The sequence below is a fragment of the Hylobates moloch genome, unplaced genomic scaffold (genome assembly GCF_009828535.3).
Source record: "Hylobates moloch isolate HMO894 unplaced genomic scaffold, HMol_V3 SCAFFOLD_21, whole genome shotgun sequence".
Lineage (NCBI taxonomy): Eukaryota > Metazoa > Chordata > Mammalia > Primates > Hylobatidae > Hylobates > Hylobates moloch.
The window spans coordinates 6995565-7020022 of record NW_026652296.1 but is presented as its reverse complement, the minus strand read 5'-3'; positions in this window follow the sequence as shown (position 1 = coordinate 7020022).

Sequence of the window (24458 nt, the reverse complement as noted above, 5' to 3'; positions counted from 1 at the left end):
TGCTGGGTGATATGGTAACTCTATATTTAACCAAACAGGGAACTGCCAGAATGTTCTCCAAAGTGGCCATACCATTTTACATGACCACAAGTGGTGCAGGAGGAGTCCAGCTGCTCTACATCCTCAACAACCAGAGTGCACGCATTTGCCTATCTATCAACTCCACCTGGGAATATAAGTGGCCTGAAGGTTGGAGGTGCTCACCTCTGTACACGTCTCCTACCTTGGAACATAGTGGACCATGCATAGCAGATGAATGAGTAACATCCCTCTTCTTCTAGAACCTAGCATAGCACTTGGCAGAAGAAGGGCTTGTAGGCTGGGCGCAGTGGCTCACGCCTGTAATCCCAGCACTTTGGGAGGCCAAGGCAGACGGATCATGAGGTCAGGAGACTGAGACCATCCTGGCCAACATAGTGAAACCCCGTCTCTACTAAAAATACAAAAATTAGCTGGGCGTGGTAGTGCGTGCCTGTAATCCCAGCTACTCAGGAGGCTGAGGCAGGAGAATTGGCTTGAACCTGGGAGGCAGAGCTTGCAGTGAGCCAAGATCGCACCACTGCGCTGCAGCCTGGCGACACAGTGAGACTCTGTCTCGAAAAAAAAAAGGACTTGGAAATCATTGAAACTTGAAAAGTCTGGTGTTGTGGAGTCCTTTTGGCATGCATCCGATGTGCATTTAATTTTAGGCTGAATTTAAAATCACTTGTTCTCCTACCTCCCCCAACACCAACACACACACTCCACACACACAATGAAATCTCGCTCTCTCATTTAATTTTCACAACTGCAAACAAATCTATGAATTCACATCAAGGTCATGGAGCCAAACCCTATGGCAAGCAAGGTGACTTAGGCATGCTGTACTGTCTGTCATGGAACGCTGGGATCTGGCAGTTGTATTAAAGGCAGGGTTGAGAATGTCACGCCTGCAGGCACAGAGAGATTTTTTTGTGCTCATTTCTTTGGTCAAGCTCAAAGGATCTGCAAATCAGGGCAGTTGGTCAAGTGATCTGGAATCAAGTCCAGACTCTATTGTTTACCATTTGTGAGACTCTGGACAGGTTATTTTTTCTCTCTGGGCCTTACTCTTCTCATGCGTCAATGGGAATAACAATGTTTACCCCCCAGAGTGTTATTATTAAGTATGACAATATTTTTATTTTTATTTTGAGACAGGTTCTCACTCTGTCGCCCAGGCTGGAGTGTAGTGGCAGTGGCGTGATTATGGCTTATTGAGCCTCAACCTCCCGGACTCAAGTGATTCTCTTCAGCCTCCTGAGTAGCTGGGACTACACGTGTGCACCCCCACACCTGGCTAAATTTTTAAAATTTTTGGTAGACACGGGGATCTTACTACGTTGCTCAGGCTGATCTCAATCTCCTGAGCTCAGCGATCCTTCTGCCTCAGCCTCCCGAAGTCCTGGGGTTACGAGTGTGAGCCACCAAGCCTGGGCTATTAATATATAAATATAAGGATTAAGTGAACTGATACATAATCACCCCTTCAATAACTCCCCTCTCACTTAAAAGAAAATCCAAAGTCAAAGAAACCAGGATGTCTGGTCATTCTAATTCCAGGTTACCTGGACTTCAAAGCTCATAAGCAACAATGATGCCTGAAATCTGGAAGAAAAGGACCAGAATTCCAGGGGATCCAAACCTACTTTCTGAATTCTGCCAAGGAGAAACAATATCCTATAAACAGCTTGGCAGCTAAGGGAGAAGGCAGCCGTGGTCCTTATCAACAGTCACCATCTATAGGATCATCTAAATTGGGACGCTCGTATGGATACAACAGATACTATTAATAATCACACGGGGACCGCAAGCATTAACCAGGACAGTCCTGGGCAAACTGGGCTGCAGGCTCATCCCAGTGTATCCATTTGCAGAATCTGGAGGGCGGGCCTCCTCAGCTAGCCTCTGGCGCATGTTTGAGCCGCTCTTAAGCTGTTAAGCCCTAAGCGCTCTCATCAAAGTGTTTTGCTGATAAGAAGCTCGAAGTCCACTGAGAAGAATCCAGTTGAGATAAATGGGCTCTCTACTCTGTGTCCATGTTACAGTTTACAAGGTTCAATAGTTACCTGCCTAGGGTCTCCTCTGTAAGTCACCAATAACCCAGTTTGATTGTATTAAAAGCGCTGGAGTTTCTTAGGTCAAAAAGAACTGGCATAACTGATGTAGAAATAGTAGTTAATATCTTCCCAGCAGCTCTTCCACGCCAGGCATTGTTCTGAGTCATTTCAGCATCGTGATCTTTCTTGGAGGTGGTCGTTGTTAGACCCATTTTACGGGCGAGGACACTCGGGCTCAGAGTAAATAAGGAACTTGTCTGAGGTCACACAGCCTATAAGGGGCAGGCCTAAGAATCTGAATCTGGGGAGGTCCGATTAGCAGGTCCTGGGCTCTTTATCTGTGTGGCCTCTTTGTTGTGTGGCGGTCTTTGATCTGCATCTCCTGGAACCCTTGGGTTAATTGATCTCTCCACAGGAATCCTTAACCAGGTGTCCACAGACTCCCAGGCAATCCTGGGCTAGAATTTATGATACATTGATTAACAAACAGACAAACAAACAAAAACACATATACACTCTAATCTGCATTTTCTCATTTTTTCCCTTTCTTTCTTTTTTTTTTTTTTTTTTTGTTTGAGACAGAGTCTCACTCTGTCGCCCATGCTGGAGTGTAGTGGTGCGATCCTGACTCACTGCAACCTCTGCCTGCCAGGCTCCAGCGATTCTTGTACCTCAGCCTCCTGAGTAGCTGGGACTACAGGCGTGTGCTGCCACTCCCAGCTGATTTTTGTATTTTAAGTAGAGACAGAGTTATGCAATGTTGGCCAGGCTGGTTTCGAACTCCTGACCTCGTGATCTGCCCACCTTGGCCTCCCAAAGTGCTGAGATTACAGTCGTGAGCCACCACGCCTGGCCTATTTTCCACCTTTTGAATATAGGCAAACCACAGCAGAATTAGCAGTCCTTGAGACTTTGTTGCCAATGGAAATCAGATATTTTCATATTACACCAGAGTTACAAATAATAGGAAGTATCCTTTACAGTTATTGCTATTTCAAAATTACAGTTGTTAGAATCCGCACTGCATCTTGTCACTTAATGTGTTAATAAAAATGCACACATATTACCATATTATACATTTGTTTTAACATTTTTAGGGGAACTGCATTTTAATGTAATTGGATTTCTTTGCAAGCCTGTGCATTTTTTGTCCTGAGAACGGGATCACAGGCTTCCTCAGACGACCAACAGGGTCCACGGTACAAAAGGATGGAACTACTGCAAAGAGTTGAGGAATGGGCCAGTTAGTAAACAAATCATTCACTCTTTATGTGCAAAATTTTATATAATTTCTCCATAATATCACCAAAACTTGCACATGTAAGTAGAGAAAGCCTTAATGGAAATTTCTCATTCATTTATTTCTTTTCTTTTTTTTTTGAGACGGAGTCTCTGTTGCCTAGGCTGGGGTGCAGTGGTGAGATCTCAGCTCACTGTAACCTCCGCCTCCTGTACTCAAGCGATTCTCCTGCCTCAGCCTCCTGAGTAGCTAGGACCACAGGCACACGCCACCGTGTGTGGCTAAGTTTTACATTTTTAGTAGAGACAGGGTTTTGCCACGTTGGCCAGGCTGGTCTCGAACTCCTGACCTCAGGTGAGCCACCCTCCTTGGCCTCCCAAAGTGCTGGGATTACAGGTGTGAGCCACCATGCCCAGCCCATTTATTTCTTAAATGGACGTTAATTGGGCACCTCCTGTGTACCAGGCCCCGTGAATGGCATGGGAGATACAGGAAGGGACAGGGCAAACATAGATGAAAGCCTCGGCTTTCGTGGAGCTCACATGATAAGCGGTCAAGGCAACAATCAAACAATAATCATACATAGAATTAGCTAACCCACGTGTGACGAGCTGTGGCAGGATGCACTGAGAATTCTTTAACCAAGTACTGCTTGGCCAAGATCTGAAAGATGATCGAGTGCCAACAAGGCAGAGAGTTTAGGCAGAGCAGCCCAGGCCCAGCAGCAGGGAGCTGGAGCCGGTTCTCTCAGGCTCACAGAGCCAACTGTTAAACTCTCAGGAATTTTGTGATCTGATTGTTAAACATAGCCATTATTAAAATGGTTATATGAACTTACAATTAAATAAATTATATTGAAAATAAGTATCTCTAGCATGGCTCTAGAGGTCTTAACAGGTGGAGACTGCTGTATTCTTTTTTTTTTTTTTTTTTTTTTTTTTGAGATGGAGCCTTGCTCTGTCGCCCAGGCTGGAGTGCACTGGCACGATCTCGGCTCACCACAAGCTCCGCCTCCTGGGTTCACGCCATTATCCTGCCTCAGCCTCCCGAGTAGCTGGGACTACAGGCACCTGCCACCATGCCCGGCTGACTTTTTGTTTTTTAGTAGAGACGGGGTTTCACCGTGTTAGCCAGGATGGTCTCGATCTCCTGATCTCGTGATCCACCCGCCTCGGCCTCCCAAGAGACTGCTGTATTCTTATACCGTGCAAGGATAATGGAAACTTCCCTCCCTCCCGTCCTTCCTTCCTTCTTTCCTTTTTTTTTTTTTTTTTTTTTCTGAGGCGGGGTCTTACTCTGTTGCCCAGGCTGGAGTGCAGTGCCTCAATCTTAGCTCACTGCAGCCTTGAACTCCTGGAATCAAGCAATTCTCTCATGTCAGTCTCCTGAGTAGTTGGAACTACAGGTGCATGTCACCATGTCCAGTTAATTTTTAAACTTTTGTAGAGATGTGATCTCACTGTGTTGCCAGGGCTGGTCTCAAACTCCTGGCCTCAAACAATCCTCCTGCATTGGCTTCCCAAATTACTGATATTACAGGTGTGAGCCACCACACCCAATCTCTCGTACATTCTATCCAACTGTATCTTGAACACCACTCATTTCAGCAGTGAATATTATTTCTTTCCTTTTTTTTCTTGAGACGGAGTCTCGCTCTGTCACCCAGGCTGGAGTGCAGTGGCTCAATCTTGGCTCACTGCAAGCTCCGCCTCCCGGGTTCATGCCATTGTTCTGCCACAGCCTCTCCGAGTAGTAGGGACTACAGGCGCCTGCCACCACTCCCGGCTAATTTTTTGTATTTTTAGTAGAGATGGGGTTTCACCGTGGTCTCGATCTCCTGACCTCGTGATTCGCCCGCCTCGGCCTCCCAAAGTGCTGGGATTACAAGCCTGAGCCACCGCGCCCGGCCCGAAGTACTCTTATAGTAAACAACAACACATATGAGATCATAATGTCTAACATCACCAGTTTATCCCGAATTTTGTTGCATTTCACTATTTCTTCTGTTCAGCATCAAATGTAGAAGGTGCGTTGTGTTTTGGGGTCCTATCATTCAAAATTTCTGTACCTTTAAACCCTACAATTGCACATAGTGGAATGAGATGTTGTCACCATGAGAGGTAAAAAGGAGACAGGACCCCACTGAGGAAACCAGGGATTCGTGCCTCTGACCTCCAGCTCACTCCAGGATACACACTCAGTGATGAAATAATCCTAATTCTAAACTGCATGCATTACATTGTTCTCCCTCCCCGTCCCTTTCCTCTGATCCATCTCTTTGCAAAACTTATGCAATTTGAGTGTGTTTCACGGTGCAATTGTAATGTATACAGTTTTCCCATTTGTGTTTTTATTTGCAAACTGACAGCCGCTTAACCCTGGCACTCGTGGAGAATATTGCCTTGGAAAAGGACCTCACCTGCCTACAGCATCCATGAGGAGCAGCGAATGAAACTGATAGTGGTTAAAACTTGCTTGCCCCTCTGCTTTTGCACAAGTGGTGCCTCTGCCTGGAATACCTTGACCTGCCTCCTGAGCTGTGTATCCAAATCTCAGTTCTGGCATCCCTCGCTCTGTGATGCCATCCCGGGGATCTCCAGCGGAGTCATCATGGCCTCCTGTGTGCCTGCCTCTTACATCCACTGTGATACTTTTCCCCGAAGTCAAAACACAAATGCTTAGAATGCTCAATATCCACCGAAGGCTAAGAAATGAACCGAGTGGGTTGGGGGTGAAGAACTAGGAATGATGGCACCAGAGTGAACTGGGAAGCCTGTGCTGGGTCCAAGGCTGCAGCCGCTGCTCAGGCCTGGCCTGGTTTCTCTGGGGAATGTGGGCTCAGGGTAGCCAGAGCTCCTGATTTTTCAAGAGAACTGGAAATCTGGACTTTCTTTTTTTGACATATGTCTGTCTTTAAAGGCAATTGTTCCAGATTTTAAAACGACCCCATTCAGAGTTGATAAATCACACACATTCACAGAATAAATTCACTCCACAGGCCACCAGTGACAGCCCAAGCTCTAGGCAAAACTCTCCTGAGTCTGAGGCTCTGTCCTTTCTTCCTCAAATTCCCAGTGCCCGGGGCACGGAACCTGGCATGGAGAAGCACTTAGGAAATGTTTGTTGAGTGAATAAATGAGTAAATGAATCATCAGGATATTCAAATTCTTTCCACTCTGCATGAGCCATACATATAGTGTAATTTGTATATTTATATATGCTTTCCTTCAGGCCCGTGAACAAAGCCAGGTACTTGCCGAAGTGCAAAGAAAATTTGATATTTGTATAACAATAATAAGCCCAAGGCTGGGCACAGTGGCTCACACTTGTAATCCCAGCACTTTGGGAGGCTGAGGCAGGCAGATTGCCTGAGCTCAGGAGTTTGAGACAAGCCTGGGCAACATAGTGAAATCCTGTATCTACAAAAATTAAAAAAAAATTAGCCAGGTGTGCATGCCTATAGTCCCAGCTACTTGGAAGGCTGAAGTGGGAGGATGGCTTGAGCCCGAAAGGTGAAGGTTGCAGTGAGCCGAGATTGCACCACTGCACTCCAGCCTGGGCCAAAGAGTAAAACCCTGTCTCGAAAATAAATAAATAACATTAAATTAAATTTAATTTAATTAAAATAGGACACGTATGGTGGCTCACACCTGTAATCCCACACTTTAGGAGGCCGAGGTAGGCAGATCGCTTGAGCCCAGGAGTTCGAGACCAGCCTAGGTAACATGGTGAAACTTTGTCTCTACAAAAAAATAAAAAAATAAAAATAAATCAGCTGGACATGATGGTGCATGCCTGTAGTCCCAGCTACTCAGGAGGCTGTGGCAGGAGGGTCACTTGAGCTTGGAAGGTTGAGGCTTCCGTAAGCTGTGACTGTGTCACTGCATTCCAGGCTGGGTGACAGAGTGAGACCCTGTCTCAGAAAAAAAACAAAAAAAAGCCAGTAAAAATAAAAATAAAAAGAATAAACCCAGCAGCAGGGCATCTGTCATCCTCTCATACTGGTCGTTATGATTTTTGGTTAATTCATAAAACTGCTCCATAAGTTAGGTCATATTATCAGCTCCATTTTACAGAAGAGGAAAAATCTGTAAACTCAGATCAATTCACCTGCCCAAGACCACACAGTTGGCAAGTTTCCTGTTATCTTCAGGGTAAAAGCCAAAGTCTGTAAAATGGCACTACAGGATCCCCCTTCGCTCCCCATAGCCCATCTGACCTCATCTCTCCCTCTCTTTCATTCAACATCTGTCTCCCTGACTTCCTCAGACATCCCACATGTGCTCTGGCCTCTGGGCTTTGTCACTGGCCTCTGGGCTTTGTCACTGACCCTCTGCAGGGGATGCTGTCGCCTAAGATCTTTGCATGGCTTCCTCTTACCTCCTTCCAGTCTTTGTTCAAATGTCACCTTTTCACTGAGAACTATACTTGACTCCCCTGCCCACTTAACATCACAGTTCTCATCACCTTCTGTTTCCCTCCCTTGTTTGCTTCATTTTTCTCCACAGTTTTTTTTTTTTAATCACCTTCTAACATACTATGTAATGTAATTATTCATTTTCTGCCTTCAACACTATCAGGTTAAACTCCATGAGGGCAATATATATATATAAATTTTTCTATTTTCTTCCCTGCTATATCTCTAGTTCTAGAATTGTGCCTGGCACACAGGAAGCTTCAATAAATATTTGTTGGATGGAAGAATGCTGGGATTTGAACGCAGGCTTGCCAATTTTATTTTATTTATTTTATTTATTTATTTATTTATTTATTTATTTATTTATTTATTTTTTGAGATGGAGTCTGGCTCTGTCACCCAGGCTGGAGTGCAGTGGCGCGATTTCGGCTCACTGCAAGCTCCGCCTCCTGGGTTCACGCCATTCTCCTGCCTCAGCCTCTCCGAGTAGCTGGGACTACAGGCGCCCGCCACCACACCCGGCTAATTTTTTTTGTATTTTTAGTAGAGATGGGGTTTCACCGTGGTCTCGATCTCCTGACCTCGTGATTCGCCCGCCTCGGCCTCCCAAAGTGCTGGGATTACAAGCATGAGCCACCGCGCCCAGCCAATTTTATTTTATTTTATTTATTGATTTTTTGAGATGGAGTTTTTGCTCTTGTTGCCCACGCCGGAGTGCAATAGTGTGGTCTCAGCTCACTGTAGCCTCCGTCTCCCAGGTTCAAGCGATTCTCCTGCCTCAGTCTCCCGAGTAGCTGGGATTACAGGTGTGTGCCACCATGCTCAGCTAAGTTTTGTATTTTTAGTAGAGACAGGGTTTCACCACGTTGGTCAGGCTGGTCACGAACTCATGACCTCAGGTGATCTGCCCACCTTGCCCTCTCAAAGTGCTGGGATTACAGGCGTGAGCCACCATGCTCAGCCCAGACTTGATAATTTTAAAGTCTAATTTTCTTAACTGCTATTCCTCACAGGCTGACATAGGGCCAGTATGTCTTACCTGCCCTATGGCAAGCTCTGGACTGACTTGTAGATTTCAGCACCATTTGAATCCACTTTCGGGTTGTGAATACCCCTCACAGGTTCATTTTCTAATAGCAGAGAAGCTCCTAAAGTTAAGACTCTGTAGTCTCTGACTTAAACTTGTGACTGACAACTGGTGGCTGATCGGGTCTGCCTCCAATGTGGGACCAGATTAGCATCCTGGGACTGGTACATCCTGGCACCAAGGGGCATGGAAACGTAACTACAGGAGGATTGATCAGTGATGCTTTCAGAGAAAGATCTTGATCGAAAGGGGGAAATGTGAAAGTTGTCAGAATCAAAATGGAACCATTTGTGTTAAAAAACAAGCAAACAAAAAACTGATGAATAGAGCCAGGAAAGGCTGTGAAGGGAGGGTTCTCATGCATAATTGCCTGATAACAAAAACTATCACAAAAGACTGCAAAAACTAGGCCAGGTGCGGTAGCTCACACCTGTAATCCCGGCACTTTGGGAGGCTGAGGCAGGTGGATCACAAGGTCAGGAGTTTGAGACCAGCCTGGCCAATATGGTGAAACCTTGTCTCTACTAAAAATACAAAAATTAGCTGGGCTTGGTGGTGGTGCCTGTAGTCCCAGCTACTCGGGAGACTGAGGCAGGAGAATCGCTTGAATCTGGGAGGCGGAGTTTGCAGTGAGCCAACCAGCCTGGGCAACAGAGCAAGACCCTGTCTCAAAAAAAGCCTGCAAAAACTACAACCTTGTACAAAGGCCATCACAAAAATCCAAATATGCTTTACAGAGTTTTGAGAGGAAAAAAGAGGGGAATCAGAAATATAGCGAGTGGCTTCTAATGATGCAGGGTCAACTGAGCTTTGACATTAGAAATACGACTTCTTAATTAGAAGGATAGTAATATGTATGCAGTCTTAGAGTGGCCTGTCTGGGCTGAAATCCTGGCTGTGCCACTGGCTTTGTGACCTGGGAGAGTTTATTAACCTCAGTGAGCCTCAGTCTACTCATCTGTCAAATGAGGCTAATATACTGCATTTCAACCAATCTAAGAAGCCACTGAAATACATTATTTTAGTGAACCACTAAGAAAAAAGTCACTAATTATAAATAGCCTATCAGATCTAAGACTCCTATAGACTTTATAAATATTTTAAGTAGGGGTGCCAGATAAAATACAGGACGACCAGTTAAATTTGAATTTCAGATTTTAAAAAATGAGTAATATTTTAGAGTAAGTATATTCTATTTAAAATGTACTACTTGGGGGTGTATCTATACTAAAAAGTTATTCATCATTCATCTTAATTTCAAATGCAATTAGAGGCCTGTATTTTATTTGCTAACTCTGGCAAACCTGGTTAAAAGACAAAAAAAATGTATGTTCTAGACCCAGTGAAATGGTAGTGTATGTCTCATTAAAAGATGTAGGTTGAACGAATGAATGTAAGAAAAATCTGGGCCGGGCGCCGTGGCTCATGTCTGTAATCTCAGCACTTTGGGAGGCTGAGGTGGGTGGATCACCTGAGGTCAGGAGTTCGAGGCCAGCCTGACCAACATGGTGAAAACCCATCTCTACTAAAAATAGAAAAATTAGCTGGGTGTAGTGGCACGTGCCTGTAATCCCAGCTACTTGGAAGCTGAGGTAGGAGAATTGCTTGAACCCAGGAGGCAGAGGTTGCAGTGAGCCGAGATCACACCACTGTACTCCAGCCTGGGAGACAGAGCGAGACTCCATCTCAAAAATAAATAAATAAATAAATAAATAAATAAATAAATAAATAAATAGCCTGGCACATAGTAGGTGCTCAGTAAATGTTAGATGTTATTATAAAATAGCTAGGACCAGGCACATAGTAGGTTCAGTGCCTGGCACATAGTGGGTACTCAGTAAATGTTAGATTACTAGAAAATAGCTGGGACCAGGTCCATAATTCAACAGGCTAATATCTACCGGCCTGTAGCTCCTTGAAGGTGCTCTCTTTGATCCCCAAGGCTTGCCGAAGACCTTCCCACACTGAAAGAACCCAGTAATATTTATTCAATGAATAGATGCCCCTTTTTTGCTCAATGAATGGAGAAACCCCCTTTTATAAAAATTCAGTGATGGCAGAGCCCCCACTTTGTTTTTTACCCCTTTTCTGCACTGATTCATTCATGGTTGCAGTCCTTTGAATGCGGAGTGGGGCCACTTTGCTGGGAATAGTCTCTGAAGTCTGGAAAGAGAATCCTTTTAGATAAAGCCCCCACAATTAGCTCCTCTCCTCATCTGCCTCCTCCACCTCCTCCAGAGGCTGCTGCCTTCTAGGTTCTACCTTTGAGAGCTCAGGTGCCTGCTGCCAATTACACTTCCACCCTACTTGTGAAACTACTGTGTAATTAGCCTAATTACAGGATTGCAGGCAATGGCAGCAGGCTGCCTGGGAAGGGGTATTAACCCTGCATTTCCCATGCACGTTACAAGCACTCAGTGTCTCAGGACTGGGGAGGTAGGCTGCAGGCCATCCACCCAGGTTCTGGGTGGCCACTCTTGCCAAGCTGTTCCTTCTCAATGGCCAGAATATTCCACAGTCTTTTCAGAGTCTGTCCACTACAAAGCAACAACAGCAACGTAGTAATACTAGCAGCACATACTCAGGGCCAAACATTTTCAACGGGACAGAAGTAAAAAGTGAGACATAAAAGTTGTCTGAACCTGCACACATACTCCCTGATTCTAAAGTAAAAGTTGAAAAAAGAAAAAACAAACTGAACATTCATCACCTGCATTCCAGCTCCACACCCCAGAAGTAACAATATCTAAAATGACAATACCTATCAAATGTAGACAGAAATGTCCCACACACAAGCAAGCTATATGTATAGATGTAGTCTTTGTTCTGCTAATGTTTAGTCTCTCTAAATAATAAGAAATAAGTCAAAAACTAAGTACAGTGTGTTTTATATAGATATATTCACCCATAAATGTCTGTTCAGTTTATTTCGTACATGAGATTGTACGATACATATGCTTTTGTGACTTGCCTTTGTTGCTAAATAATATATCCTATCTGTCTTTAATGCCTACATATTAGTGCTATATATAGTTGCTAAATAATATATCCTATCTGTCTTTAATGCCTACATATTAGTGCTAACTCATTCTTTTTTATAAGGCTGTGTAATATTCAACAGGAGGAACGTGTCATAATTTATTTAACTAGTCTCCCATTATGAAGCATTTAGATTGCATACAGATTTATGCCACAAAAAGAATACATAATCCCAGCACTTTGGGAGGCTGAGGTTAGCGGATTGCTTGAGCCCAGGAGTTTGAAACCAGCCTGGGCAACATGGTGAAACACCATATCTACAAAAATACACATACAAAAAAAAATTAGTTGGGCATGGTGGGGTGCGCCTATAGTCTTAGCTACTAGGGAGGCTGAGGTGGGAGGATTGCTTGAGCTTAGAAGGTCAAAGTTGCAGTGAGCTCAGATCGTGCCACTGCACTTCAGTCTGGGAAACAGAGTGAGACCCTGTCTCAAAAAAAAAAAAAAAAGTGCATGAAACCACACAAATAAGTTCCTGGTGCTTGTGAAGGAGATGAGGTTGGGAGGCAGCTTCCAAATAGTTAGGTGTGGTTCAAGAATCAGGGGTAGAGAGGTCCACTGTAAAGCTGCGTGTTAACCCTTTAGTTAGTTGCTGGATCCTAGGAAGCCCTAGATGATTCCAGGGAGAGGCACTGAAGGGCAGCTCTTGACCAACCAGTATGGAAACCGTCCTATATTTTAACTACCAGTGTGGTCTTCCTGGTCGTAGCTCTTGATGTTGGCTATATTTGAGTATATTCACAGGTTTCTAACCCTAGAATTCTTGGGTCAAATGGTATAAACTCTTTATTTTTATTTATTTATTTATTTTTTTGAGACGGAGTCTTGCTCCGTCGCCCAGGCTGGAGTGCAGTGGCGAAATCTTGGCTCACTGCAAGCTCCGCCTCCCGGGTTCACGCCATTCTCCTGCCTCAGCTTCTCCGAGTAGCTGGGACTACAGGCGCTCGCCACCACGCCCAGCTAATTTTTTTTGTATTTTTAGTAGACACAGGGTTTCACCGTGGTCTCGATCTTCTGACCTCGTGATCCGCCCGCCTCGGCCTCCCAAAGTGCTGGGATTACAAGCGTGAGCCACCGTGCCCGGCCCAAATGGTATAAACTCTTTTAGTTTTAATGAGTCTGTTATCAAACTTTCCCTTGGAGTCTTTTTTTTTCGTAAAAATAAAACAGTAATAGTAATAGATGGCATTTATGAGAGCAAAGCAACATACTAAAGGCTTTTTATACTTGATGTCCTGCAATTTTCCCAAGAGGGCTATGCCACTGGCACTTTTATCACCCTCATTTTACAGATGGGGAATCTGAGACTCAGAGGCTAATGACCTGTCAAGTTTCACACAGCAAATCAGAGGAGGTGCTGCGATTCCAATTCATTTCCATAAGGCCCTGAAACCACCATCCTACTGGCTTTCTAAATCTTATTGAGCTGGGCACGGTAGCTCATGCCTATAATCCCAGCACTTTGGGAGGCTGAGGAGGATGGATCACCTGAGGGCAGGAGTTTGAGACCAGCCTGGCCAACATGGTGAAACTCCCGTCTCTATTAAAAACACAAAAAATTAGCTGGGCGTGGTGGCAGGCGCCTGTTATCCCAGCTTTTCAGGAGGCTGAGGCAGGAAAATTGCTTGAACCCAGCAGGCAGAGGTTGCAGTGAGCCAAGATCACCCATTGTACTCCAGCCTGGATGACAGAGAGAGACTCTGTCTCAAAAAAAAAAAAAAAAAAAAAGGCCGGGCGCGGTGGCTCACGCCTGTAATCCCAGCACTTTGGGAGGCCGAGGCGGGCGGATCACGAGGTCAGGAGATCGAGACCATCCTGGCTAACATGGTGAAACCCCGTCTCTACTAAAAAATACAAAAAAATTAGCCGGGCGAGGTGGCGGGCGCCTGTAGTCCCAGCTACGCGGGAGGCTGAGGCAGGAGAATGGCGTGAACCTGGGAGGTGGAGCTTGCAGTGAGCCAAGATCATGCCACTGCACTCCAGCCTGGGCGACAGAGTGTGACTCCGTCTCAAAAAAAAACAACAACAACAAAAAAAACAGAGATCCTGGCTGGGCGCGATGACTCATGCCTGTAATCCCAGCACTTTGGGAGGCCAAGGCGGGTGGATCACAAAGTCAGGAATTCAAGACCAGCCTGGCCAAGATGGTGAAACCCCATCTCTACTAAAAATACAAAAAATTAGCAGGGTGTGGTGGCACGCACCTGTAATCCCAGCTACTCAGGAGGCTGAGGCAGAGAATTGCTTGAACCCTGGAGGCGGAGGTTGCAGTGAGCTGAGATCATGCCACTGCACTCCAGCCTGGGAGATAGAGCAAGACTCTGTATCAAAAAAAAAAAAAAAAAAAAAAAAAAATCAGAGGTTGAGAGCAGTGGCTCACAACTGCAAACCCAGCACTTTGGGAGGTTGAGGTGGGCAGATCACTTGAGGCCAGAAGTTCGAGACTAGCCTGGCCAGCATGGCGAAACCTCCATCTCTACCAAAAAATACAAAAAATTAGCCGGGCATGGTGGCACACACCTGTAGTCCCAGCTATTTGGGATGCTGAGGCAGGAGAATCCCTTGATCCCAGGAAGCAGAGGTTGCAGTGAGCCGAGATCATGCCACTGCACTCCAGCCTAGGTGACAGAGTGAGACTCTGTCTCAAAAAAAGAAAAAGGAAAACAAATCAGAAACATATGATTAAATTTAAAAAGACAAAGATGAAAATTAACTGTAATGCAATCTACAGTACTGTTAACGTTTTGACATTTAGGTTGATATACATTTGTATTTATATACTTTTAAAATTCCCAAATGTTCTGTCTTATTGCACATTCTGCTGGGGGGCTGTTTTTTCTCTCCCTCCAGGCCATTCTCCACTGTCTGACCATCTCCTGCCTTGGAATCCAGCTTTTGGGCAGCTCCCACGGCCCTCACCCTCTTTAACTGAAATACAAGGTCCACACGTTTTGAAAGGTTTTCCTTTCTGGCCTTCTCTCTCCATTTTGTTTCTGCTTGTCAGGTCTTTGAACAGCCTAACCTGCTTTCCTTGCTGAACCCTGGTAGATACCGTGGGAATCTAGCCTTTTTACTCTGGGGGTCCTGGGGCCCCCCTTTCTGGGCAGCTGTCTCTGTACCCCCATCCCGTCATCACCTGATCACACTTCATTATACTGATTGGTTAACACCTGCTATGGATTGAATGTGTCCCCCAAAGTTCGTACGTTGGAAACTTAATCCCCGATGCAACAGCATTGAGAGGCAGGGCCTAAACAAGAAGATTAGGTCAAATGAGGGCTCTGTCCTCATGAACAGATGAATGGTATAATTGTGGGAGTGGGTTAGTTATCAAATGAGATTGGCCGCTCTTGCTGGCTCATACTTTTTTGCCTTTTTGGCTTCCACTATGAGATGACACAGCAAGAGGGTTCTTCCCAGACCCTTAATCTTGGCTCCAGAGCCAAGAGCCAAATAAATTTCTTTTCTTTATCAATTACCTCCTCTGTTGTATTTGTTATAGCAACACAAAACGAACTAAGACATAATCTGTCAGTCTCCACCACATGTCTGTGAACTACATGAAGGCAGCTGGCCATGTTACGATGAACCAAAATATATCCTCAATGTCTAGCATAAGTGCGTGGCATGATGTGCTCAATATGCACTCACTGAATTAATCAGCAAATCTGTGTGATTTTTACTTAATACAGAACCTAAGTGCCGGGCTCAGTGGCTCACGCCTGTAATCTCAGCTCTCAGGGAGGTGAGAGGCGGGAGGATAGCTTGAGCCCAGGAGTTCAAGACCTGCCTGGGCAATATAGCGAGACCCCGTTCTCCACAAAACGGAAAAACAAAACAAAATAAAAAACAAAAGACAAAAAAAAAAAATAAGCGTAACTCCCTTAAACAACCTAAGCATGGGATGTATGTGTCTTTACATTCCATGAGACAGGTTAGGGTGGGAGAGTAAAGGATTGACCCGGGAACATGCTTCTTCACTGGGATACCTTAGAACCTAGATCATGGGCTTTGCAGTCTCTCAAGAATCATGCAAATGACAAACATCACTGTGACTCCCAGTATTGTGGGTGCTGGCTGGAGTTCATTCAAGCAAAGAGCTAGAGAAACAGGAATAATATTACTTATTACTATTGTGCTTAGACTTTCTCTTTTTTTTTTTTTTGAGACGGAGTCTCACTCTGTCACCCAGGCTGGAGTGCAGTGACGCAATCTTGGCTCACTGCAAGCTCCACCTCCCGGGTTCATGCCATTGTTCTGCCACAGCCTCTCCGAGTAGTAGGGACTACAGGCGCCTGCCACCACTCCCGGCTAATTTTTTGTATTTTTAGTAGAGATGGGGTTTCACCGTGGTCTCGATCTCCTGACCTTGTGATCCTCCCGCCTCAGCCTCCCAAAGTGCTGGGATTACAAGCGTGAGCCACCGCGCCCGGCCTTATTGTGCTTAGACTTTCTATACGATACCCAGATTCTACAAGTATTGCACCCAGTTGCTGGTACACAGAAACCAGAGTTTCAACCACATTGCTTTGCACAGAAATTTCTCCTGCAGTTCTCATTACCACTTTTACTTAAAAGCATGCAGGCTGGATGCAGTGGCTCACGCCTGTAATCCTAGCACTTTGGGAGGCCGAGGCAGGCGGATCACGAGGTCAGGAGATCAAGACCATCCTGGCTAACGCGGTGAAATCCCGTCTCTACTAAAAATACAAAAAATTAGCCGGGCTTGGTGGCGGGTGCCTGTAGTCCCAGCTACTCGGGAGGCTGAGGCAGGAGAATGGCATAAACATGGGAGGCGGAGCTTGCAGTGAGCCGAGATTGCGCCACTGCACTCCAGCCTGGGCGACAGAGTGAGACTCCGTCTAAAAACAAAACAAAAAAAGACATGCGAACAGATGTCTTGTTTAGTTTTGCAAATATTTGTTGTGCAGTGGGATACTGAAATTAACACCAATAGAGTCAATACGCAGAGTATTAAGAAAGTGTTTGTAGCCGGGCGCGGTGGCTCACGCTTGTAATCCCAGCACTTTGGGAGGCCGAGGCGGGCGGATCACGAGGTCAGGAGATCGAGACCACGGTGAAACCCTGTCTCTACTAAAAATACAAAAAATTAGCCGGGCGTGGTGGCGGGCGCCTGTAGTCCCAGCTACTCGGAGAGGCTGAGGCAGGAGAATGGCGTGAACCCAGGAGGCAGAGCTTGCAGTGAGCCGAGATTGCGCCACTGCACTCCAGCCTGGGCGACAGAGCAAGACTCCGTCTAAAAACAAAACAAAAAAAGACATGCGAACAGAGAAAGTGTTTGTAGATGTGCAGGAAGTTTATACATGCATGCATGGGATTTCATGGGTGAGAAAAAGCAGAGCCATCTGAAGTGGTTGAGAATGTGTTTTCCTCCACAAAAGAGGTGTGATCTAAGAGACCAAAATAGAAACCCCTATGTTGACTAAGATCAATGCAAAGATTAAGGAAACAAAGTTACCTATGAGTGGAGGGCTCAAGGCCTGGCTGGCATGGCACATTTCTAAAATCCTATGGCTGTAAGAAAAATCACAATTGCTAAAGTTCTTAACAATAGGCATTACCAGATCTCTCCTAACTTTGATTTGTAACCCAGATGACTACATCTCTGACTGAACAAAGACCTTACAAACATTCTTTTCTGATAAGTTGCTGCAGATTTTTAACCAGTTTCAGCCAGCTTGTAGAGGCTGTGCACAAACTGTCATGTCCTTTAGTTTACCTTTTGATGTAAAAAGCCAAATTCCACCTGATTTTAGAGCTAAAATATAGCATGTATGTTACATACATCTGATGTCTGATTGCTCTAGCTAGGACTTCCAGTACTATGTTAAGTAACAGTGGTGAAAGTGGATCATGATCCAGATCTTAGAAGAAAGGCTTTCCATTTTTCCCCATTCCATGTAATACTAACTGAGGGTCTGTCATATATGGCTTTTATTATGTTGACATACATATGTTCCTTCTATCCCCCTTTTTTTTGAGGGCTTTTTTTTTTATCAGGAAGGGATGTTGAATTTTGTCAAATACTTTTTCAGCATCAATTAAAATGATCATATAATTTTTGTCCTTCATTCTGTTGATGTGATTTGTCACATTGATTTGTGTATGTTGAGCCATCGTTGCATTCCAGGGATAAATTCCACTTAGTCATGGTGAATGATCTTTTTAATATTTTGTTGAATTTGGTTCACTAGTATTTTGTTGAGAATTTTGGCATCAATATTCATCAGAGATAGTGGCCTGTAGTTTCCTTTTTTTTTTGGTATGTCTTTGGTTTTGGTTTCAGGGTAATACTGGCCTCATAGAATGAGATTGGAAGGATTCTTTACTTTTTTATTTTTTGGAATAGCTTGAGTAGGATTGGCATTAGTTCTTTAAATGTTTTGTCAAATTCAGCAGTAAAGCCATTGGATCCTGGGCTTTTCTTTACTGGGAGTAAATTTTTTATTATTTTTTATTATGACTTTGATCTCATTACTTGTTATTGGTCTGTTCAGGTTTTGGTTTTGCTCATAGTTCAATCTTGGTAGGTTGTATGTGTCTAGGAATTTGTCCATTTCTTCTACATTTTTCAACTTATTGGCAGACAGTTGCTCACAGTAGCCACTAATGATCCTTTGAATTTCAGCAGTGTCAGTTGTAATGTTGCTTTTGGCATCTAATTTTGTTTATTTGGATCTTCTCTTTTTCTTAGTCTGGCTAGAGGTTTGTCAATTTTGTTAGCTTTTCAAAGAGTCAATTTTTTTTTTTTTTTTTTGAGACAGAGTCTCACTCCGTCACCCAGGCTGGAGTTCAGTGGCGCAATCTCGGCTCACTGCAAGCTCCGCCTCCCGGGTTCACGCCATTCTCCTGCCTCAGCCTCTCCGAGTAGCTGGGACTACAGGCGCCCGCCACCACGCCCGGCTAATTTTTTATATTTTTCAGTAGAGACGGGCTTTCACCGTGGTCTCGATCTCCTGACCTTGTGATTCTCCCGCCTCGGCCTCCCAAAGTGCTGGGATTACAAGCGTGAGCCACCGCGCCTGGCCCAAAGAGTCAATTTTTTATGTCATTCATCTTTTGTATTGTTTTCATCACTTCAATTTTATTTATTTCTGCTCTGATTTTTATTATTTCTTTTTTTCTGCTAATTTTGGGTTTGATTTGCTCTTGCTTTTCTAGTTCTTTAAGATGCATCATTAGGTTGTTTTTTTGTTTGTTTGTTTGTTTATTTTTGAGATGGAGTCTTGCTCTGTGGCCCGGGCTGAAGTGCGGTGGTGCGATCTCGGCTCACTGCAACCTTCTCCTCCCAGGTTCAAGCGATTCTCCTGACTTAGCCTCTTGAGTAGCTGAGATTATAGGCACCTGCCATAACGCCCGGCTAATTTTTGTATTTTTAGTAGAGACGGAGTTTCACCATGTTGGCCAGGCTGCTCTCTAACTCCTGACCTCAAGTGATCTGCCCGCCTAGGCCTCCCAAAGTGCTAGTATTACAGGCATAAGCCACCATGCCCAGCCTCATTAGGTTGTTTATTTGAAGTGTTTTTTTTTTTTTTTTTTTTTGAGATGGAGTCTTGCTCTGTCGCCCAGGCTGGAGTGCAGTGGCGCAATCTCGGCTCACTGCAAGCTCCGCCTCCCGGGTTCACGCCATTCTCCTGCCTCAGCCTCTCCGAGTAGCTGGGACTACAGGCGCCCGCCACCACGCCCGGCTAATTTTTTTGTATTTTTAGTAGAGACGGGGTTTCACTGTGGTCTCGATCTCCTGACCTCGTGATCTGCCCGCCTCGGCCTCCCAAAGTGCTGGGATTACAAGCGTGAGCCACCGTGCCCGGCCTGAAGTTTTTCTTCTTTTTCTGATGTAGGCACTTATAAAAGTCCCTCTTAGTACTGCTTTTGCTGTATCCCATAGGTTTTGGTATGTTGTGTTTTCATTATCATTTGGTTCAAGAAATATTTCAATTTCCTTCTTCATTTCTTCATTGACCCATTGGTCATTCAGGAGCTTATTGTTTAATTTCCATGTATTTGTATAGTTTCCCAAACTCCTCTTGTTATTGGTTTCTAGTTTTATTCCATTGTGGTCAGAGAAGATGATTGATATTATTTCAATGTTTTTGGATGTTTTAAGACTTGTTTTGTGATCTAACATATGGTTTATCCTTGAGAATAATCTATGTGCTGAGGGAAAGAATGTGTATTCTGCAGTTGTTGAATAAACTGTTCTGTAAATATCTATTAGGTCCATTTGGACTGTAGTGCAGATTAAGTCTGTAAGATCTGTACAATGCTGAAAATAGAGTGCTGAAGTCTCCAGCTATTATTGTATTGGGGCTTAGCTCTCTCTTTAGCTCTAAGAATATTTGCTTTATATATTTGGGTGTTCCAGTGTTAGGTGCATATGTATTTATAATTGTTATATCTTCTTGCTGGGATTGATCCATTTATCATTATACTGACTTTCTTTGTCTCTTCTTACATTTTTTGACTTGAAATCTATTTTGTCTGATATAAGTATAGCTACTCCTATACTTTTTTTGGTTTCAATTGGCATGCAATATCTTTCTCCACCTCTTTATTTTTATTCTGGGTGTGTCTTTTTATTTATTTATTTGTTTTTAATTTTTTTGAGATGAGGTCTCTCTCTGTCGCCCAGGCTGTAGTGCAGTGGTGTGATCTCGGCTCATTGCAACCTCAGCCTCCTGGGTTCAACCGATTTTCCTTCCTCAGCCTCCTGAGTAGCTAGGATTACAGGCGCCGCCACCATGCCTGGCAAAGTTTTTGTATTTTTAGTAGAGATGAGGTTTCACCAGTTTGGCCAGGCTGGTCTCGAACTCCTGACCTCAGGAGATCCGCCTGCCTCTGCCTCCCAAAGTGCTGGGATTACAGGCCTGAGCCACTGCACCCAGCTCTATGTGTGTCTTTAGAGGTTAAGTGTGTCTCTTATAGGTAACAGATCATTAGGTCTTGGTTTTTTTTTTTTTTTTTTAAATTGATAAGTAAGGACTTACTCCTGGCATTTTGTTCTTTGTTTTCTGTTGTTCTGTAGTTTTCCTTTTTCTTTCATTCTTGTCTTTTTTTTTAACGAAGGCAATTTTCTTTGGTGATATTATTTAGTGTCTTGCTTTTTATTTTTTGTGTATTCATTGTATGTTTTTTGGTTTGAACTTATCATGAGGCTTGCTAATACTATCTTATAACCCATTATTTTAAGCTGATAACAATTTATCACTGTTTGCATAAACAAACAAAAAGAGAACTAATAAAGACTCTACACCTTAATTTTTTCACTCCTCTTTTTAACTTTGTGTTGTTTCTATTTATATCTAAGTCTGTGTCTTGAAAAGCTGTTGCAGTTATTATTTTTGATTGGTTCATTGTTTAGTCTTTCTGCTTGGGATAAGAGTAGTTTACATACCACAATTACAGTGTTATAATATTCTGTGTTTTTTTTGTGTGCTTACCAGTGAGGTTTGTACCTTCAGATGCTTTCTTATTGCGCACTAACACCTTTTTCTTCCTGATGAAAGTGCTCCCATTAGCATTTCTTGTAGGGCAGGTCTGGTGTTGAGGAAATCCTTCAGCTTTTATTTGTCTGGGAAAGTCTTTATTTCTCCTTCATGTTTGAAGGATATTTTTACTGGATGTACTATTCTAGAGTAAAAGGTTTTTCCTTCAGCACTTTAATATGCCATGTCGCTGTCTCCTGGCCTGTAAGGTTTCCACTAAAAAGTCTGCTGTCAAAGGTATTGGAACTCAGTTGTATATTTGCTTCTTTTCTTTTGCTGCTTTTAACATTTCTTTCTTATCCTTGACATTTGGGAGTTTAATGATTAAATGCCTTGAGGTAGTCTTTGGGTTAAGTTGGCTGGGTGGTCTGTAACCTTCTTGTGGTAGGATATTGATATCTTTCTCTAGGTTTGATAAGCTCTCTGTTATTGTCCCTTTGAATAAACTTTTTACCCCTATCTCTTTCTCTACCTCCTCTTTAAGGCCAGTAACTCAGATTTGCCCTTTTGAGGCTATTTTTTAGATCCTGTGGTCATGCTTTGTTGTTTTTTATTCTTTTTTTGGTCTCCTCTGACTGTGTATTTTCAAACTGCCTGTCTTCAAGATCACTAATTCTTTCCTCTCTTAATCAATTCTGCTGTTAAAAGATTCTGATGCATTCTTCAGTATGTCAGTTGCATTCTTCAGATCCAGAATTCCTGCGTGATCCTTTCTAATTATTTCCATTATCTTTGTTAAATTTATCTAATAGAATTTTGAATTCTTTCTCTTTTTTTGTTTTTGTTTTTGAGACAGTGTCTCACTCCATTGTCCAGGCTAAAGTGCAGTGGTGCAATTATGGCTCACTGTAGCCTTGACCTCCCAGGCTCAAGCGATCCTTCCACCTCAGCCTCCCAAGCAGCTGGGACTAGAGTTGTAAACCACCACAGCTGCCTAATTTTTAAATGTTTTACAGAGACAGAATTTCCCTATTTTGCCCAGGCTGGTCTCAAAGCCCTGGGCTCAAGCGATCCTCCTGCCTCGGCCTCCCAAAGTGCTGGGATTAACAGGCATGAGCCACTATGCCTGGCATCCTTCCCTTTCTTATCTTGAATTTCTTTGAGTTTCCTCAAAACAGCTATTTTGAATTCTCTGTCTGAAAGGTCACATATCTCTGTTTCTTCAGGACTGGTCCCGGGTGCCTTATTTAGTTCATCTGGTGAGGCCATGTTTGTCTGGATGGTGTTGATGCTTATAGATGTTCTTAGGTGTCTGGGCATTGAAGAGTTAGATATTTATTGTAGTCTTTACAGACTGGGCTTGTTTGTGCCTGTCTTTGGGAAGGCTTTCTAGATATTCAAAAGGACTTGGGTCTTGTGATGTAGGTTGTGTCTGCTTTAGGGGGCCCAAAGCTGAGTAATGCTGTGGTTCTTGCAGATTTGTAGAGGTATCGTCTTGATGGTCTTAGACAAGATTCAGTAGAATTCTCTGGATTACCAGGCAGAGACTCTAATTCTCTTCTCTTACCTTTTCCCTAAAAAATGGACACTTTCTCTCTGTTCTGAGCCACCTGGAGCTGTGCATAGGGTGATACAAGCACCCCTGTGGCCACCACTAGGACTGCACTGGGCCAGGCCTGAAGCCAGCATAGCACTGGGTCTTGCCCAAGACCTGCTGTAAAAACTCCCTGGCTAAGGCTTATGTTCGTTCACTTAAGGCCCTGGGGCTCAATGATCAGCAGATGGCAAAGCCAGCCAGGCTTTTGTTCTTCCCTTCAGTGTGGCAAGTTGCCCCAGGCCCCGGGCATGTCCACAGGTGCTGTTCAGGAGCCAGGGACTAGAGTTGAAAACCTTAGAAGTCTACCTGTTGTTCTATCGTACTGCAGCTGAACTGGCACTTCACCACAAGATGCAGTCCTTCCCACTTTTCCCTCTCCTTTCCAAAGGCAGAGGAGCCTTACCACATGGCCGCCACCTCCACAGACCCACAGGGAGTACTGCCAGATTACCATTGATGTTCCCTTAGGGCCCAAGGGCTCTTGGGTCAGCTTGTGGTACACGCTGCCTGGCCAGGGACTTGCCCTTCAGGGCAGTGGGCTCCCCTCTCACCCAGGTCAGGTACAGAAATGTCCAAGAGCCAAGAACTGGAATCAGGAATCCCAAGAGCCCACTCAGTGCCCTATGCCACTGTGGCTGAGCTGGTACCTGATTTTTGGTTCTTATGAAGGTGTTTTTTAAATTTTGTGCAGATAGTTGTTAAATTGGTGTCCTTGGGCGGGGATGATGAGTGTAGCATTCTATTCCTCCATCTTTCTCCACCCCAGATCTCCCTAGAGATTATTCAAAGTATACAGGAGGATGTGTGTAGGTTATATGCAAACACCATACCATTTTATATCAGATAATTGAGCATCCATGGATTTTGGTATCCTTGGGGGATTCCTGGAAGCAATCTCCATGGATACCAAGGGATGACTGTATATGAGATCATATTATAAGAACCATTTGGCCAAGCGCAGTGCCTCATGCCTGTAATCCCAGCACTTGGGGAGGCCGAGGCAGGTGGATCACCTGAGATCAGGAGTTCAAGACCAGCCTGGCCAACATGGTGAAACCCCGTCTCTACTAAAAATACAAAAAATTAGCTGGACATGGTGGCAGGCACCTGTAATCCCAGCTACTTGGGAGGCTGAGGCAGGAGAATTGCTCAAACCTGGGAGGCAGAGGTTGCAGTGAGCCGTGATCATGCCATTGCACTCCAGCTTGGGGGACAAGAGCAAAACTCTGTCTAAAAAAAAAGAACCATTTTCTCTGTGTTTTAGTCAAAGACATTATGAGCACTTTTCATTAAATATTCTTTCTTTCTTTCTTTCTTTCTTTCTTTCTTTCTTTCTTTCTTTCTTCTTTCTTTCTTTCTTTCTTTCTTTCTTTCTTTCTTTCTTTCTTTCTTTCTTCTTTCTTTCTTTCTTCTTTCTTTTTTTGAGACAGAGTTTTGCTCTTTTTGCTCAGGCTGGAGTGCAATGGCACGATCTCGGCTCACTGCAACCTCCGCCTCCTGGGTTCAAGTGATTCTTCTGCCTCAGCCTCCCAAGTAGCTGGGATTAAAGGTGCC